Genomic DNA, 20,788 nt, shown 5'->3' on the forward strand with positions numbered 1-20,788 from the left:
TCATATGGCATGAGGTGTCCTTTGGAATTAAATGAAAGTCTAGGCTAAGGAGACCACATGAAGACTTTTGCTGCCATAAATGGACCCTATTTTGATGAATTTTTCACACAAGGTTCCAATCCGAATTGGAAAACAATTTAATAATGAAAATCGTAGCTAATGAGCTGAAGTTTTTGCCCATATTTTTACTTTTTTATTTGGAGCCACGGTTGAGGAGATATGATCAAAATACTGGACCTCAGTCTGCCCACATCATGGAGGGACAGCTCATTTCCAACTTTTCCAATTCCTGTTCACACTGGCTCCTCTCTTCTTGTGTAAACCCTTGTGGGTTCCCTTCACCTATAAAATGGGACCTCTTCTTCCTTGGAAATAACTCAAGGATTCAAGCCATTGATGAGAGGAATTCTTGAGGGAGTGAGTAGTAATGCCTAATTGTACTTAGCCATTAACATAAGCCCAAGCCTACACTTTCTCCTAGAGGGAGACTAGCCATTCTTGCAAGAAGCTAACCTTGGAAGATCAACTCTAATCAAAGAAGGTCTTGCACTTGGTGTATCATTCAAAGTGGAATTATCCACTCTTCTTCTCTCTCCCATCAATAATGGTGCCGAAGGGTTTCAAGTAAGATGTGTTCTACATTGATGTTTTCTTGATTTCTTGTTGTTTTCATTTTCATCTCTAATCCAATATATATATATATATATATATATATATATATATATATATATATATATATATATATATATATATATATATATATATATATTTGTATCTAATCTCATCTCCTTAACCAAACCTATCTCTCTCATTCTTAGTAATTCATCCTCTCTAGGTTCTCTTTGCTACAGGTACATCTCTCCCCGCAGTATCCTTATTGCCTACGGGCAAGAATAGGGCTTGGGAGGGAAACTTCTCATCTCTTCACTTCTCTCATATCTACATTTCTCACATACTACCCTAGATGAATAACCCACATGATGATAATTTCTATCGCTTTCACTCTGTACGATCTATTAGAATTAACGTATGGATTAGCCGTAAAATACACTTTCAACAACGTATAGTGTTTCTCTTTGGCCCAGAAAGGCTCAATGAAATACTTCTATCACCGGATCCCATCATACTACCTCTCATAGACTATAACTTTTCTTTTGACGTAAGCGTAGTTATCTTGCTATGAACCAAGAGGATTTGTACACACAATTAATCCCAATCATTAGACAAAATATATATATTATGGTAAGCACAAAACTACAATTCGAAAGAACAATTTGTAGCCTATTTGGCAAGCCAAGATTGAATGCCATTAACTCATCTGTTAACCCTTTCATATTACCCATGATACGATATGACCATAGCCTTGATGTTTTCATCTTTGTGTTATTTTGACATTTTCTTTTGTGTTCTTTCTTTGTGCGTGTGAGTGTAAGAGAGAATGGGTGGGCTTCTTTGATTGTACTTCTTTCCAAACCCTAGTCTTCATGGAATCTATGGTTTAACTCCTTCATATAGTTTTTGTCGAGTTCTCTCACAAACTCTCACAGCCATAAGCCCGGTGCCTTCCTGGCAAGACCGAAAATTTCTCGACAGCGTTGAGCTGCTACATGGAGTGTTGCGAGTTTGTCTGGTGTCAGCGAAAGAAGATATTTCTTTCACCTTCAACCACTCGTCCAATTAGGCATCTCCTCTCCTGCCAATGTTGCAAGTTTAACGGCACCACTTTGCGATATATCATGGATCACAAAAGGCCCCATTCCTCACTTTTTGAGTTTCTTGGAGTGTTGTTTCAAGGTGTACATGAGAACGTAATCTCCTTCTTGAAACTCCATACCAATCACGTGTTGATCATGAAAAGCTTTCATTTGCTTTTTCCGAGCATATATCCCAGCTATCGCTTTGAGTCTAGTTTCATTTAACTATTCTAGGGTGTATAGTCTCTCCGATAGCTCATGGCCCCCGTCCATCCTAATTGTGTTGCCACCCTGAGGGATTTAACTAGGAATTCCAATGGTATTATCGCATTAATTCCGAAGACCAGGTTAAAAGGAATCGTGCTAATGGAAGTTTTAAAAGCTACATGGTAAGCCCTTAAAGCGGTGTGTAATTTTTGATCCCAATCATTTCTTGAGTCACTGACTATTTTGGTGAGCACAATGCATAGGATTTTGTTGGTTCTCTCTGCGTATCCATTGGCTTGCGGATGATAGGGTGCTGACTTTCGATGGACCACCATGAATTCGTCAAGGAGAGTCTTAATGACGTCGTTCACAAAGTGTGTTCCTCTATCCCTTACTATTTTGATTGGTAGTCCATACCGTGTAAAGACGTTTTTAAAGAGGAACTGATCTGTAGTCCTTGCATTATTGTTTTGGGTTGCTTTGGCTTCCTCCCACTTCGTCATGTAATCCGTTGCTACAATAATGTATTGTGCGTGTGTCTTGTATCCTGGAGGGTTGATGGGACCAATGAAGTCAATGCCCCATTTGGCAAAAGCGTGAACTCCCATCATCGGCCTTAGTGGCATGTCATCTATCCGTAGGGGTGGTTTCGTGCGTTGACATTCGTCACATCGTTTGACATATGTTGTTGCATTCATGAATAGGATCGGCCACCATATACTTGAGGTTAGCACTAGCTTTGACGTTTTATTAGCGGAGAAGTGTCCTCTGGGTTGTCTTGCGTTTGCGTGATCTAGGATGACGTAATATTTTCTTTTTGTAGCACACAACTGTAATTTTTCATCTTTCCCCTGCCTATATAGTTGGTTGGCAATAAGTAGATAGTGTTTGGCCTCTTCCTCAATAGTTTTCCTTCTTGATTTGTCCCATTCCTTTGGACAGGTTTTTTTTTTCAAGTACTCAATGATGTGAGCACTCCATTTTGGTGCTTGTACTACTTGAAACATTGTGGCATGTTCCAATGGTGGTTGTATTATACATTTATAGCAGGATTTTACATATTTATGGACATTGGATTCCATGTTTGGCTAGTAGACACCTAGTCTTTGTAACCGTTGGCCTGTTTGTATTTCACCAGTGTGAAATCCCATGTTTTGTATATGAGCTTGTTTGAGGTAGTAGGTGGTATTTTTAGGTTGTACACATAGTCTAAGTATTCCATCCTTACTGTGTTTGTACAGCCGTCCTGCTAAAAGGATGAGATTTCGTGTTTGATGGATCATTGATGGTTGTCTTTCTATCTGCAAAGAGCCGATTGTGAGTAGTGGCATGACCTCTTCGCTCCATCGCGGCACCATTTCTATGTTAAACAGACATGAATGAGGAAGTTCATCATCGACACCCGCAGGTGCTTCCCCATGAAATAGTTGTTCGTGAAAGATGATCTGCTCTCTGGTGTGTGGTCCCCTTTTTTACAACCACGGTGAAGTCAAACTCAAGCAATAGTATAAACCAGTGAAAAATTCTTCGAGTGTTGCAAGGTTTGTTTACTAGATATAGCAGTGCTTAGTGATCCACGAAGAAGACAAACTTGTTTGCTAGAAGGTAGTGCATAAATTTCTTGACAACATAGATCATTCCTAGGCCCTCTCTTTTCGTAGTGGTATAATTTCACTCTGCGTTGTTTAGTTGTCGACTAGAGTAGAAAATGGGAAAATTCATTTTCTTCTCTCCTAGCTGTGCTAATATGCACCCAATGGCATAGGTGGACGCATCCACATGGACATGGAAGATTTTTCTCCAGTTAGGGGCTTGCAAAATTGGAGATGAAATCAAATGTTGCTTCAATTTTCGGAAAGCCTTCTCACATTCCTCCGTCCATTCGAACCTAGTTATGAGGCCGTACAATGACTTGGCTATTACAACATACATATATATGAATCTTCAGTAGTATCCTCAATGCCCCATAAATGCTTGCACTTCTTTTATCTTCGTTGGTCTCGGTAGTGCAGCAATTGTCTTCACCTTTTCTTGATCAATTGAAATGCCATTTTTTGACGCTATGTGGCCCAGAATTCTACCATGTCTCACCATGAAGGCACATTTTCCGGGTATAAGAAAATATGATACGTTCTGCATTTTTCAAAAAATTTACCCAGATGAGTGATGTGGTCACTGCGTCGGTGGGAATGAACACAACGATCATCCATGTAGATCTCCAAAAATTGTATGAGGTATTCTTTGAATGCGTGGGTCATTAGTCTTTGAAATGTGGCTCGGGCATTGGTCAAGACGAAAGGCATTAATCTATATGCAAATATACCCCACTCTGTCGCAAAAGCGGTCTTATGCTGATCTTCTACCTTAATCATCAACTAGTTGTAGCCTGAGAACCCATCCAAGAAACTATAGGCCTCTTTCCCTGCTACCCTCTCAATAACATGATCAGATATTGGTAGTGGATAGTTATACCTAATGGTGGCTCCGTTTACTTGCTTAAGATTTACACAAACCCGCAGTTTGCCATTCTTTTTTGGGTACCACCATAATCGGGGACACCCACTTTGTGTGCTCAATCTCGTAGATAAACTCGGCGGCCTTTAATTTGTCTATTTCCTCCTTGATTTTCAGTGCAAAAGTCTCATTGTACATGTAAGGACGTTGTCTACATGGTCTGGCATCACTCTTAAGGGGAATCGTGTACTGACATATCTCAGGATCTATCCCCTTTAGATCTTTGTAAGACCATTCGAAGACATCTTTATATTGCTTGAGCGTAATGACTAGAAGTTGCTCTTCCTCTTCAGTAAGCTGGTCCGTGGCAATATAGGCTGGTTGAGGCTCTTCTTTGGGTTCTTCTAGGTTGATGTGTTTCGTGTTTTTAGGCCCATCATATGAAGTTTCTCGGTCTTTGGGATCTCTTTTGGGTTTTTGCACCACTATCTTCCTATCCTGAATGTATACTTCTTATAGTGGGATGGTGCATCGAATTTATCCTCATTTGATATCTCGTCAATTTCCATTTCGGTTGTCCAAACTTCTTTCATGCCTGTTTTAAATCATTGTATTTGACTTTGCGTTCCATTTTGGACAACTTAGACGGTTTTTCGATATGTTTCTCTTTTTTTTATTTATGTTTTGATGATGTTTTGGTTGAGTCATGTTTCATGTACCGCTTTGATATCCTGTCCTTGAGGTAGTCAGTCGCTTCGACTAATCTCAAGTACTACATTTTGTTAGTTAACAGAGGTACTGAGTCCTCGTAGTGCTTGTTGTGGTTGTTTCTACGTTTATCTCGATACCTGCATTGTCTTCGAGGGTTTTGGTTTGGGAAATCATAGTAGGTCACTCGGCGATCCTTCCGTTTGATGCTCTGGCTCGAGCTACTGGACAGCTCAATTTCTGCGTTATCCTCTAGCACCCTATCAGTCGAGTCTTGAAACTCTTCTTCCTCATTCGTTTGGACAAGGTCCCTTACAGAGATTTTGTCTACTATGCGTAGGCACTCGGCCATCCCTTCCTTGTAAGGTACGTTTTCCTCAGTCTTCGGAGTTGGGCAAACATTCATCATCTGGAATGGAATGATATCGTACCCTTCCTCGTCACAAAATTTGGTGAGGGTCACTCTGTTGACACAAACATCAAGAGTAGCTAGTATTTGTTGCCATCCAAACGGTTCAAACATCTCCTCTGGAAAAGGCTCTGGTATGTATGCTTCATCTTGTGCAATCCTATCCAGAATGCAGTCTTCCTTTTTTAGACTTCCAGAATCCGAAGCTTCTCCTATCCGTTGGTAAGCTTTGTTCTGGAGCCAGGCCGGTATTCCTCCTTCCTGGTCAGTTGTAAAATGCAGGTCTTCTCCTGGGGTTTGTCTACGTCTTTATAGCTATGATTGGTGACACTAATTTTTGTAGTGACATCCATGTTCCTCAGATAGATATAGTGGTAACCCCAATCTTGGACCATTTTGAGCTGACGCATGAATGGTCTGCCTAGAATGATGTCAAAATTGTTGCTCTCATCGAAATTCATGATAGCAAAGGTGTGTTTGTATGCAATTCCACAAGAGGTTAATACAATCTACTCCAAGATGCCAATAGGTCTCTCCAGGTACCCATCTTCTAGTTGAAGTTTCATTCTCGTTATCGCTATCGATTTTACATCCTTGTACTCTATCGGTAGGGTAGTATTTCCTTCTTCATCTTCACAATAGTCCCCTACTTTGTTGACTGGCATTGGCTCGTTTTTATTCTACTTTGAGGGTTGTGTTTTTAACGTGTTTCGAGAAACCTCGGTTGAAGGAATTACAAGCCCTATTTTTTTGAAATTTTTTGCGACCTCTTCCCAAAAATACGGTCTAAGGTTCAGCAACTCGGACAAAGTCAGTGTACAACGGATAGGTGATGACATTATCTCGTGAAGAGTTTTAGTGTCCATCGTCTTAGGATTGGCTTTCCATTGAGATGGAACTTTCCTTACCTCTAATCGACTTTCAGGGTTACCAATAAATGATGGTAAAGTCTTAAACAACTGTGGTTTACTGTCTTCCGATATCGATGTACCTGCATCTCCATACAATGATTGGATGTCATTTGGGTAGAGCTCATGCTCTAGGTGGATTTCCAGGATAGGAGCTAACACAAGTGTGGCACTCCCGTCCTTCCTATTCGTGATCTATTCCCATAGCTCTTGAGGCCATTGTTCTTCTACCTCCGAAATTGGTGGTGGTACCTGAGAATGCATTCCATCTGTTGTATTGGCAACTACCCTCGTGTCCAAAGGTGTTTCGTTGACCAGATTGGGTAGGTTATTCACTTCTATTCCCCTCTCATCTAACACCCAAATCGTTTCTCGTATGAGTACATCGGTTTTTGGAGTCGTAGGAACTGATGGTTCCATAAGCGCTTGGATGAGCTTTTTGCACATCTTTAGCCTCTCCTTCTCATACCCTGGATGAGGGTACGTTAACCACCGATCCTCTCGGTTTTGGTTAGGCTTTAGCCTTGCTTTGTAAGATTTCAGAATTGCGTCCAAGCGTTCAACCACCTTGTCTACTAGGAATGACCCCTCAGGTGGCAGTCCTGACAGTTTCTTTGTCTCGTTTTTACCATTAAGGCCTCTTTTCCTTTGAAGTTGTTCCTCCGTTTTCCGCAATTTTGTTTCCAATGTCGTTTTTTCCACTTTTTATTTTGGCTTTCATCTTGTTTGGTTTTGCCTTCCAGGATTTTCTAGGGGTTCGGACAGATAAGTTGTCTATCTCTGTTCGGCTGGTCGGGATACTCTTTGCTACCTCATGTGCTTGGACTCTAGTGATCGCTTTTATCGCTTTTTTTGGGCATTGTGAAATAAGATGGTCCATCGTGCATCTGTTGCAGAATCCAAAAAATTTCACCTGCTCTCCTTTGTTTGGACACACTCTAGCCCATTGATCCCCACCGCAATCATAGCATGGTCCTATAGGTGGTGGAGAAGCTTGAGGAGATCCCATTGGTTGTCCTATTCTAGGAGGGTAGCCTCTAGGTTTGTAGCCCTTATTTTCCATAAATATTAGCATATTCTCATCAACTAGGTAATGATTTTTGGTTGGTTGTGCTATGTATGAGGGCTCGGGAATTTCTTCTGGAATTATCCATGGATTATATCCCTCTGGAGCATATGCATTCCTATCACTTTCCCTTTCATCAGTAGTGTCTAAATCGTCTAGGTGTGAGATTACCTGGATCATACTCTGATCAGATGGTGGTTCTATGGGTTGAGAAATCCTTACCATAGCCCTTTTTTCCTGGGTTAAAGGAGGTTGATGTCCCACCACCGGTTTAGATTTTTCCTGAACCAAGATTGCATTCTTTGGCCCCACTTGGTACCTTGGAGGGGGTGGATTTTGTTGTCCACTCCACGTGGTCCGTATTGTCTCTCTCTAACATAGTTCCGATTGTAGAAACATTCGTGAGTTTCATGGTTTGTCCATTTTTGTTCTGTAGCACACCATTTCAATATCCGCTGTGCGTTAGCTCCTGGTCTTTGTTGAAGGTTGCACCACTGGGTTCGATGGTCACCTCTACAAGTATCGCATTTTTGGGTGGGCGGTTTTTGTGTGTTTGGGTTCGTCCTCTTTCCTTGTTTCATCCTTCTGATCACTTCCTCGATCACTCAATCAACGCCCTCCTGATTTTGTCGTGGACTCACTCGTAGTTCAAGAGGTGCTACTAGTCCCCTGATCTGTGTCTTCAGTCACGTCCCCATATGCTTTGTAGTTATCTACAAGATACAATACCTCTTTCGTGACTTGCTCAAAGGTGACACATGCTTTCAGGTGCAAGTCCTTCTTGAGCGTGTCATTTCACAGTCCCACTATGAAGAGGATTGATAGTCTTTCATCCTGAGGTAGTTCTCGAGCAAGGCATCTTTCAATGTACTGCGTGAAACGAAGCGATGTTTCTTTCACTTTTTCCTTTTCCTTTTGCCTAAATGCATAAATTTGGGAGAAAGTGTTATGCTTGATCCCTCTTTTTGAGAATTCCTCAGCGAATTCTCGGAGAAGTTCCTCAATACTTGGGAATTCTAAGTTGTTTAATGGTTTAAACCAAGTCAGGGCATTACCTTCCAATATCAACCCAAATCCTTTATACTAGTGTGGAAATCAGTCACCTGTTCCGCTCTCAATACTTGTTTGAAGGTTGAAACATGGGCATACGGATCACCAGATCCATTATACCTTTTGGGTAAGCATTTTGCCACTTGGGATGGTCGCATACGCCTAGCCTATGCAACATTCTAACAACTCGTGGTCCCCCTGGAATGGCTTCTCTTGGTTCATAATCTCCTCTTCGTACTAATAGTGGTATCCCTTCTGCCCTACGTTCATCAATTCGATCTCTTGTGATAGTCGGAGGGATTCCAGTGGTGTAAGTGAATTCAAGAACATAGCTGCCCCTTTGTGTGTTCATGGAAGCCCTAGTCGTTGTTGACCCCAAGGGTTCTGTTCTCGACACTCGTTCATGTCCATAAGAATCCTCCACTCTTGCTCTCAAGGGACTCTCAAGTACAGTCTCAAATTTGATGTGAGTGGTCGTGGTTTTTTCAGCTTCCACATTTACATAATATTGGTGGAGTGGTCCTCCAAAATATGTATATCTCTCTAACTCCCTCTAGTCCATTGGGGAGTACTTTCGGCCATACTTGTCCATTATGACCACCTGAATACTTCTACCCTCCGTGTAAGTATAAACATACAAGTTTTTCCCGTCGGTTAATTCCTTGATGTGGGGCTTGTCACATCTGTAATAGAGTGTTTGGTTTCCATTATTGAACCTATAAAGCCCACATATGTGTTGTCTGTGTTAAGGTGCTCAGTCTCATTGGTGCGTCTGAGTACCGCGTTTTGTTCCTCCATTTTGGGTGGTGCATCTGTCGGTTCATTATCTACTTTGTCCTTGGTGCCGGTCATTCCCCATTTATCCACAATATATGGGTTATGAACCACTAAGTACATCATTCCCTCTTGGTCGAAATACCTATCCCCATCATAATCAACAGCTAGAAGGTCTCTGAGCTCGCTTGGCCTATTTTCCAAAAGAAGTAGCGGTCCATTCTATCCTTATAGATTTTAGCTTTAAGCACATTTTCAAATTGAAACTTCAGATACAACAACTTTACATCAGATGTGGGCTATGAAGGACCTGCACCCATCGAATCTATTCCCTTAGGGTTTGACTTGTTAAAATCTTCAGTTATGAGGCCGTATGATCTCTCAGACAAAGTGTCAGAGAAATTCTCCTCCAAAATGGTTTCGAGAGGTGGTAGTGGTCTCTGATTCACAATTTCTTCGATTGAGTGATTACTCCCTTGATCAAAGATGTTTTAGTTCCTATTCTGGTACAAGCTGCCTGATCGCAGATTCATGAATAATTGGTAATAAGAAAAATCCAAACTGAGTTACCTCATTAAATAGTTTGAATCTCCCATTTGTTCTTGCTTGCTAGAAATATCTTCTAGTACCTGTAACCTACCAAAAATGTGCTTGATAGTTGTAAGCTTATAGCTGTCCTTGTCAGTTCTTGCTTTTGTTCGACAAAACTTGGCACACAATTCCCTACAAAACCTCAACAATTTTGATCCAATTTTAATTTTGAAAGAATCACTTGGTTGTTATGGCCTAGCTCCTTGTGTGGTAAGTTTCGGTCTCTATTTTGGCTCAGAGGTACATGGATCGCGATCCATGTTGGGAAGCCATTTGAAATTTTGTTGATACCCTCAGCTTCAGCATGGTTAGGGGATCTTATGGTATCAAAATTTTCAGAAATGAATCTTTGGATTGGAAGCTAAGTTGATTTTGTCACTTTGCCTGAGCTCTTCTCAGTTCTGAGCTTTTGGAAGGGTTTCTTGCACCCAATTTTAACCCAAGAAGGACCACTAGACTCTCTGTGATACTCTCTAGTTATGATACTAGTTTGGTGTCAATTTGTGTCAAGAGGAACATGGATCGCGATCCATGTACCTTTGTGTCAAAATACAGTGAATTTTGTCCCACAGCTAGTCCTTGGCCTAATGATTCTGCCTATATGGTTTTTGAATGTTTTAAAGCTTTTTAGGACAGGCAAAAGTCAGTTTTAGGGTTTATGTCAGTGGTTTCCTCCCTTGACGTGATTTTTTCCACCTTTTGCCCTCTTTTTGAGATTTCCTAATAAGGGTCCTTTAGGAGAAAGTGCTCCAATTGTTATCAATTCCCTGCTTTTCTTTTATCAGCTCAAACTTCCAAAACGGTACATGGATTGCGATCGATGTTTGGCATGATTTTGGACTGACACTTTGTGAGGTGATCACACAAGCTATGATGATGCTATTCCCCAAGTATTTTTGGATTTGGTCAGTTTTTTCCAAGTGAAAATCAAAGTTTTGTGTCTGTATTGTGGTTTTTTGCAAACCAATCCCTTTCTGGTAGTTTGACCAGCTTTTTTCACTTTTTGTCTATGGCTACTTTTGGAAAAGTTGTTCAACTAATAATGTTACAGTATAAGTGTACAATATTTCCTCCTCTCAAATAGCAGCCAAGGAAAGGATACCCATACCTGCATCCAAAGTAAGAAAACAAACTATTCGTTAGTTTTCAGACCACATAACAGGTAAATAGGGTGACCTAGTTGTCATCCATGTCACCCTGGTACTAGCCTAAGAAGAAAGCCATGATGTTTAGATATAAGTGATGTGTAACAGTTTCCATAATGCAAAAAAACAAGATTATCAAAGTGTTAGGTCAAATCTTTTGCATTGTAAATCCGTCTATTAATTTGAAGTGTAAAATAAAGTATGAAAAAGGTTTTTCCAATTGTTCCTTATCATTATCTAAATAAGGTTAAACATTTTCAAAAAAAGTAAGTTTAATGCAGTTTTTGAAGTCAAAATCTTTCTCAGATCAGCAATTGTTCAATAATTTATCAGTTTTTAGAATTTTATTGGTCAAGTTTTAGTATCTGGCAATCGTATCCCGAGGACGACAGGGCCCGAACCAAATGATACATTACTAGAGGCCAAAAAATAGTAAACCGTAATCTCCCAATAAAGAGCAGCCCTTCAAAGAATCTCTCAAAAGACCAAGACAACAGATGCATTTTTCCATCAATAGTGTGAGTCAATAAAACCAGCAAATCTGCAACACACCAACCATTAGCATACTCCCAAGTTAGATGCACCAAAGAAAAGCCCAACAACTTAACAAAAGTCTGAAACCAAACCGTGGTTGATTACGAGCCCATATAGCCCAAATCAAGAAGTCTTTGATATATATAGGCGGTATATACCAACCAGAAGTACTCCAACAATATATTTACATAGAGAAGAGGTGAATCCTTATGTATATATGGTCTATAACATTCCTGTACACCATAGAGCAGAAAAAAAAGAAACAACGACAGCCTATTGTTGTGTCAAGTCCACCGAATTAGTTGGATACTAGGTCCATAAAATCAAGTCCGATTACTGCATATCAGCCCTAAGGGCAGCCAAATGTAGTCAAAACCAAAAAAAAGTGTTTGTTAGTAGTATGCTAAGCAGCAATTTGTACAATCCTATACAAAAAAGCAACCAGTATCCCGTATCTATTGCTCGACAACAGACCGAAAGCCAACTATGATTAGGGTAAGTGATCGGTATTCTCAACTGAGACGCAATTTTGAAAAAAAAAACCTGCTCTCATAAGCCACACTATCCCTACAGTTTTCTTACCATATTCTGTACATGAAAAAAGAGAGAACCAATACGAGTACTATAGAAGTTCCGTACCAGCAAGATTATCTATCCAAGTCAAAGAACAATATCATTCTAATAGGAACAATACAAGAATACCATTAATGAGAGATAAAATCTGCATTTGTCAATGAATTTAATTGGAAAATGGAGTTTTACCTATGTACATTCATGTCACCACATTCTTTTTCCCAAAACCAATCAGTGAAAGACCATACCTTCTCAAGTACCTATAAAACCAGGTGGAATAATGAGACAAGATCGGCTAGTCAGCCAGTATAGACAGCAAACATGTCCAATGTATATGAAAAATTCCTTTTAATTAGCTAGGTATGTTATATTTTGAACCGTAATTTGAGCCCATCATTGGATGCAATAGGATATAATTAGGCAATTTTTGAGCCAGTAAAAGAGTATGCAAATAAGCTGGTCTTTTCTCCTAACATCAGTAGAAACTAGAAAAGGAGTTATCATTCCCCTCCATAAGGCTGTGCATCCCAATACCACTGATAATGAATTGGTCGGCATGTCCAACTGTAACCAACCCAATCATATGCCTCAAATTCTCAGAAGAAAGCCAGAAACAGCAATAGGAGAACCTTTCTCAACAATTCTTAATGCTTATGTTCAATGGATACTTTATGACCAGTACTAATCCGTAGAGAACAGAACCAGTAGAATCAATAGTGAGAGATCCATAGATTAACCAGTAAAACAAGCTTCAACCATATGATGCTTTATGCAACCTACTTACAGTTTCAATTCCCAGCCATAGCATTCTATCAGTACCAAGTTCTACTCATCTCAGCAAAGATGGGGAGACAAACCCATAATGATAAAGGCAAAAAAAAATGTTTATACCATGCAAGCTAGCTGCCCATAAAGACCAGCTAGAAAATCAATCCTCAGATTTCTGAGAAGACTCGTATCAAAAGAGCATTGGCAAGATTTTACACCATCATTTCCCAAAGTCAAGCTAAGCCAAGCCTTAACTAGATCTGCCCAAATAGGAGCAGTAAGAGAAGCTTTAGCCGGTCATACCAACCCTTATGTCATCAATACCTACAACACTGGCTGTCCAAAACCACCCAAAACCATCCCCAAAATAGTTCCTAGTATTCAAATTATCCATGCTAGCAGATAGTACATCATAATATGATCCGAGATCCCAAAAAAAAAAACCCTTACAATCGGCCTGTATACAGTAGTAGCTAATAGGTTGTGCAAACCGTAATCGGTGCTAGCTTAGTTGGACCATCTAACCCCATTAAAAAAACTTCATGAAATAACAACTCAATCCGAACATAATTTCCAAGAGCACCAGTACGATGTCAAAACATTAGCCAATAGCTGGCAAATTCAATCCCAACCCTACGAGTTTATGCAACTCAAACCTTCCAGTGAGCATCAATACAACAACCTGCCTCAATTCCCAACCATAAGCGCTTAATAAATTCCCTTCAATCTCTTTGAAAGTTTATGTGTTCATTTAATCAATGCCCATAGTTAAAGATGTTAAATTCAAACCAGACATCCTCCATTTGGGAGAGCACAAAAAAACCATTATAATATTTTTGCATCAAAAAGATTTTTCTAACCTCGGTAGAATCCACCATGGATTTCCTGATGAGGGCCATGCTTCGGAGCCCTCAGGTGTTTCTTGAAGAATGTATTTAGTGAAGGGTTATGCACACAATGAGAGGAGACACACACACACTTTCTTGCAGAATGAAAACTAAGTGAGCTTGTGGCTCACCTTATAAGGCTACGAAACCGCTTCAGATCAGCTTAGTAGACCTATATTCGGGAGAAGATCACGTGGTGGCAGAGAGGCTTTAACTTGCCACCGACTTCCTCAAGCATCGCGCGGCATCCAGGCTACCATCCTCCCCAAATAGAGCATGTCAGAAATGGGAGAGAAAGATAGTAAACTCACCCACATTCATATCGTCGGAGAAATCAAGTATACACATCGACCACATCCACTATCAAAGGTTAAATCAAAAATCCATAACAAAAAAAACTATTACAAGGTCATTTTAACTAAGAGATAGTTCATGCATAAGACCCATTTAATGGGGTAACCAGTAGATAGCAGTTTCTATCCCCAAGGAGAGCACAATGAATTATGTATAGTTGGAAAACCAAGCAACTCTATGATTGCCAAGGGTCAAAGTATATCCAAGATATACACTATGGCAATACTAGCTACAGAGTCCGGTTATTTCTAGAGGGATAACCAGATACAGAGAGAGGGAGAAAGAGCAAGAGAGAGAGAGAGAAAGAGATATTTTATCAAGGTTGAAAGCAACCTGAGAAAAATAGAATGATAATTTAGGATACAAAGTCTGATAGACTCTAGCAGGATGTAGAGTGAGAGAGAGAGAGAGAGAGAGAGAGAGAGAGAGAGAGAGAGAGGCCTTTCCCTCCTAATCCACAAATGTTGTGGTTGGAAGATCTATGAGAGAAGGATATATTCCGAATAGGTGAGATATCTTTTTGTAGTCAATGATTTCAAAGGGTGAAAGAAAACCCCGGGATAACACCATGGATGAAGAGTCTCATATCCTCTAGAAGGATAAAGAGAGAGAGAGAGAGAGAGAGAGAGAGGGGGGGGGGGGGGGGAGGAGGTTATTAGTTTGCGATTAGTGTGTGCAAAAGGGACGAAAGAGACAGAAGAAATGAGAGGAAGAAGGTATTTAGTGTGTGATTAGTGTGTATGAGAGGCATGATAGAACACTTGACTAATGAATAAGAGAGGGAGATGAAGAGAGAGAGAGAGAGAGAGAGAGAGAGAGAGAGAGAGAAAATGTATATATATATATATATATATATATATATATATATATATATATATATCAGTATCTATCTATATATACAGATAGATAGATAGATAGATACACAGATAGAGAGAGAGAGAATGTTTATATATATATAAAAATTCCCTCTCTCTCTCTCTCTGTCTCTCTCTCTCTTATACACACACACACACACACACATCAACCCTAATTCAAAGGATCATTCTTGACGGTAGTTCATTGGTGGAGCCGAGATGCATCTCCTTTAAAATAGTTACAATTTGACAAAATTCTGCGGGTAGGGTATTCAGAAAAACGGCTATAAGATCTTCATCTGGGACAGGAGCTTCAACATAAATTAGCTGAGTGCGGATTCTTTTCAGTCTATTAGCTAAAGCTGTAATATTTTCATCATCATGCATAGAAAGAGATTACAACTCCATTTTAAGGCCATTTTGGAGTATTTGGCTTTAGGACCAAACACTTTCTCTAGTTCCATCCAAGAAGCTTTTGCAGATTGCATGTCATCCAGATAATGAATAAAATCATATTTGAGCGATGTAAGAATAATACCTAATGCTTCTCATCCTTGCATTGTTGCTCGGCAGATAACACTCCGGTAACTGCAGCAGATGTGCTTGCTTCATTGGTTGATAGCAGCTTGATGATGCTCCACAAATTCTTACGCATCAGATATCCCTTTCGTTTGATTTTCCAAGCGTGGAAGTCACGGATCCATTAAACTAGTCAATTTTTGACGCCATGTTGAAGTGACCCTTCGCTTAATAATATTGGCTTCTTTGAGATGATGCAAAATTTGCTTTAGAAATCCTTAGTATTGTCGTCTGCACATGCGTCTGAAAAGCTGTTGTTTGCCTTGACAAGAAAGTCTCAAGATGTTCGGATGTTTGGATGGTAGCTTTTGAGCTTTGAGCAAAAGCTTGCCAAGATGCTGCCAATCTAGAAGTTTCTCTTCAAGATTCATAACCATGTTTTTGTTGCCTATCACCGAGGGTGTGGATGTGGTTGTGACTGGCCGTAGTGAAACAGCACACTATGTGAGAACCCTACCTTCAATAGGGGGTGTTTTAATCAAATTATCTTTTAAAAAAAGGGGAACGAGTCTGAAGAACTAGTCTATGCAGACAAAGTGCTGCTTGGGAGGCTTGTCGACACCATGAAATTTTGCATAGGCAGTGTGCCTAGCACCACCGTCTTGCCCTCTCGGATCACCACCACGCTGCCAGAAGTACCTTGTGGGCTCACGGAGTTTCCATGCTGGTATTGATGCCGTCGTCTATCTCCTTGGATCTGTAAACCTCTCAAACTTGCTCCCGTATCCCCACCTCGCTCTGATACCAATTGATGGATGTGTTAAGGAGGATGGTGGCATAAAAAATCCATGGCAATTTGTCTTGCAGTGAAAACGCGCGAGAGAGAGAGAGAGAGAGAGAGAGAGAGAGAGAGAGAGAGAGAGAGTAATGTTGTATACATTTTTATTAAAAATATTTATATAACCTTGTGGAGTGATATCGACCATTGCTTGAATCATGCAATCTCCACTAAACCTCTCCATGTATGAAGAGGTGTTCCCACAGGCTAGACACCAGAGACAAAGGGCTTGAATCCCCAACACAATCTACAGGGAAACGACCTCAAACTAGAGAAGGATTTTTCAATAGATGTATATGGTGTGATAGTACTGACGATGCAAGGAGGGATTGTGAAAGCTTTAAAGACGCTTTGACAAAGGAGCTTGTTTTCTTTAAAGATGGAAAAATTCACTTAAGTGAAACAGGTAAGCTCTTGGGGACAAACTTTGGAAAAGGCAAGATGAAGAAGCTAGTTGAGGACATGGCTACTAGCCATGCCATCTCAATGGTTGAGGCAGCCGCCTATGGGCTGAAGGTGGAACCTATAAATAAAAAAGGATTCAAGTTTGGAGAAGAATCATCTAATGGTATTGGAGAGCTATGGCCATGCGCTATAGAATCTACTATGAAGGGTAAAATGACTATGAGGTTTTACATGAAGCTGGAGACTACATTCGACTAGAAACAGGTTGGAATGACCGTGTGAACTCTTTGCCAGTGCATGCGTACATTACCAAATGTGAAGCCAACGAGGCCATTGTCAAAGAGAAACGTAGGCAGGATGAAGGGCCTTGAAGGAATGGAGGCAAAAATGACACAGTGACTCCTAGATCACCTTTCACGCAACAGATGCAAGTGCCTATGCAAAAAGCCTCTAAAGAAAAGAAGAAGGAAGCAACGAAATCGAAAGAAAATGGTCCGGCCTACAAACTCCAATCCAATATAGAGCCAACAACAGATCTCAAAAAGGTTTTGGAAGAGAGGATTTTGAGCAGTAAGGTGGAATTTACCTTGGGTGAGGTCCTTAGAATAGCAAAGAGGGAGTTTCTTGAAGAAATAATTGATATCATAAAGAGGAGGCGTGAGTCTCTTACTGAACTTGTACATGTAGAGAGTGAAGAAGAGACTTTAAATGCACAAGGAGTACAGGTCTATGGTGAGCAAGGTGATCAAACTATTGCTGGATGCTACAAGTCTAGGGAAGGAGTATAACATGTTCGCTTCTTGGATGATGAAGATGAAGATGAAGATGAGACCACTCACAAGAGTTACTACTTGAAGAGTCACTGGGCAAGAGAAACTACTAAGACCTTGGTAAAAGTGGGAGACTTAGAAGAGCCATACATTGCCTACATAGATCATAGGTCAAAAATTAACATCATGTCAAAGAGTCTTTATCAAAAATGAAAATGGCCAATTGATATAAATCATGGATGGATGATTCATGTAGCAAAAACTCATCAGGGGAGTTGTACGAAACTTGTCCAAATGTAAAGGTGACTATAGGGGATGTGAAAGATGACCAAAGTTTCTTTGTGCTGGAGATGTCAGCATACCCGCTTATCCTTGGGTAGCCATACATCACTGCTACTTGCATGGAAACCAAGGTAATGGATGATGGGTCAGCTTATGCTAGAATAAGGAGCAGGGATGGGAAGCGTGCGCTACAACTCCTTACTGTTCGTGTGGACCATGAAAGGAACCGTGAAAGTCTTAGAGAGCAACCCTTGCCAAAGACAAACAAAGAATTCAAGGACTACAGGGATATGAGGGGTTTTAGCCATGTACCATTGTAGAGCGGGATTGTAGTGGTACAAGAAGAGAAAAGTTCTTGCATGATGTATATGCAAAGGAAACATTTTCTATGGGTTTTGTAGGATTAACATACTATGCATCTATTTCTTTTACAAAGTGTGAGGACTTAAAGCGGGGTGAACGACAACATGTAAATAGTGTACAAAGAGGTTTTAAGATGAATGGTTTTCTAGACGATGGTTAATGCATTGCAGGTGTGTTTGATGAGTGTTCATTTGTGGATACTATGCAAGGCTTGGAGTCTTTAGTGGACTACAATTTGCATATGGGAAGTGAATTCATGAAAGTATGCTCAATAGAAATGTACAAATTCATTGAGTATTTCAAAAATACTCAAGGTGTTGATGTACAAGTGGAGACCAAGAACAAGTTTGTGGAAAAGAAAGTGAAACCAGTGGCATTACCTCTATCAAAATACTATACGGATAAGATGGATCAGGCTGCTTTGCAACCTAGTCTTCATGAGCCGAGCAAGGTTGGACATAAGTTTACATATGATACTTTGAAGGAGTTAAAGATTGGTTGCAAGGATAGTTTGATAGATGTTGAAAGAGTATGCTTTGAAGAAATTCTTGCCAAACATGGGAATGCTTTTGCTTTTGAGCCGCATGCGATAGGGTGTGTTCATCCATCCATTGTTGCTCCTATGGTGATCTTCACTATCCCTCATGTACCTTCGAACCTGAGGCCTATTCCAGTTCGAAAGGCCCATTTTCCAAAACTCATTGTGTTGCTTAATGAAAAGATCAAGATGGTTATTTTGGAGCCTTCTTGTGCTCCATATTCAAACAGGTGGTTCACAGTTCCAAAGAAAAATGGTTCTTTACGCTTTATTCAGTGTATGCAATGTGTCAACAAGGTTACAAGTAGAAATGTGGGTATAGGGCTAGTTGTGGATGAATTTCCAAAGGCATTCGCAGGAAGGGCAATATATTCTATGGGGGTTTTGTACTTAGGGTATGATCAGTTCCAACTAGCAATGGAAAGCAGGGACCTAACTACCATGAGGACACCTTTGGGTCTGGTAAGGATGTGCACCTTACCTCAGGGAGAAACTAATTCATTTCTACATATGATGAATGGTATAAACAAAGTCCTACGTGACTTCATACCGCAAATTACAATGCCCTTTCTTAATGATGTGCCAATTAAAGGATGTCATGTAAGTGATACAAGTGTGGCTCTGGACTTGAGGGGGTACTGCAAGTATGTGAAAAATCATATCAATGATTGTGATGCGATCTTTGTCAAGACTAGAAGAAGTGATCCTTATCTTGTCTGGACAAAAGTCAGTGTTTGGTGTGAGTGAAGCTCTTATTGTGGGACATATGGTAGAATGCCTTGTCCTACAAAGATTGATGTATTCAAAGAATGAAAGAGACATGTATTAATGTAACTGAGGTTCGAAGGTTCTTGGGTGCATTTGTGTTCTATGTTATCTGAGGATTCCACATTATACGCATGTGGAAGAACCTTTGTATCAACTTTTGAGAAAGTACCAAAAGCTTCAATGGGAGAAACCTATACCCACACCATGAGAAGTTTATTATATCTCCAACTTTGAGGAAAGAAAACTATGAATGTGGAAGATATGTAATTGTGACAGTCTAAGAACAAAAAGCACATAAGGGATATGTAAGTTTCTCTTGGATGATGTAATTAGCGGTTATAGTTGTATTGGGAAAATAGCAACGGATAGGGTGAGTTGAATGCTAACAAAGCAAGGGAGTTTTCTCTAGGTTAGGAATTAAACTTGCTCTCACTAGTGCATATAATCCTGAGGGAAATGGTAAAGCAGAGCCTGGGCATCCTCCTATCATTAAATCTTTGGCTAAGGCCTGCAAAGGTAAAATGGGAGAGTGTCCTAGGTTAATGACTTCTGCTTTATGGTCTGATCGTACAACTCATAGCTCAGTTACTGGCTATATTCCTTTTGAGTTGATGTATGGTTAGAAACATATAATGCCAATTGAGGATGTAATTCTCGCATGGAATGTATTACCTTGGGAAGATGGAATGAGTAGAGAAGACCTTCTTTCTTTGTGCATACAATAGTTAGAAAGAAGGCCTCAAGATATTGAGAATGCAGTAGCACAATTGAAAGCTGCAAGGTTAAAGAATAGAGACAGATTTGATAAGAGGCATAGGCTCATACCTAAAGCTATTGAGGAAGGTGATTGGGTGTTGGTGTATGACAACAGTCTTGACAACCAACATTGAACAATAAGAAAGCTTTCAAAGAGATGGTATGGCCCTTAAGTGGTTCAACATGTACATGGGAATGCAACTTATACCTTGCATGAATTAGATGGGACAAATATGAAGATTCCCACCACAGGGAAAATAATCCAGTTATTCAAAAGAAGAGGTGAACAGATCCCTTTGATTCACAGAAAAGTAATAATGAATGCTTTGGTGAAAATGGTATGGATGTGGCTGAAGAAAGAGAGGATGATGCGTTACATTTCGTAGAAAGCGAATGATAAAATTCACATGTATGTGGACTTAAATGAAGACTGAACATGCTGTAAACATATATGTGTGGCACATACCGGAGGATGTGCAGGTTTAGAGGGGGTGATGTCGTGCTGTGGCACGTGCATAATCTGTAAATAAAAATATCTATCTCACTCTTTATGTTTTTAATGTATGGGACCAA

The sequence above is a fragment of the Adiantum capillus-veneris genome, chromosome 6 (assembly GCF_014529385.1).
Source record: "Adiantum capillus-veneris isolate H3 chromosome 6, ASM1452938v2, whole genome shotgun sequence".
Classification (NCBI taxonomy): Eukaryota; Viridiplantae; Streptophyta; class Polypodiopsida; order Polypodiales; family Pteridaceae; genus Adiantum; species Adiantum capillus-veneris.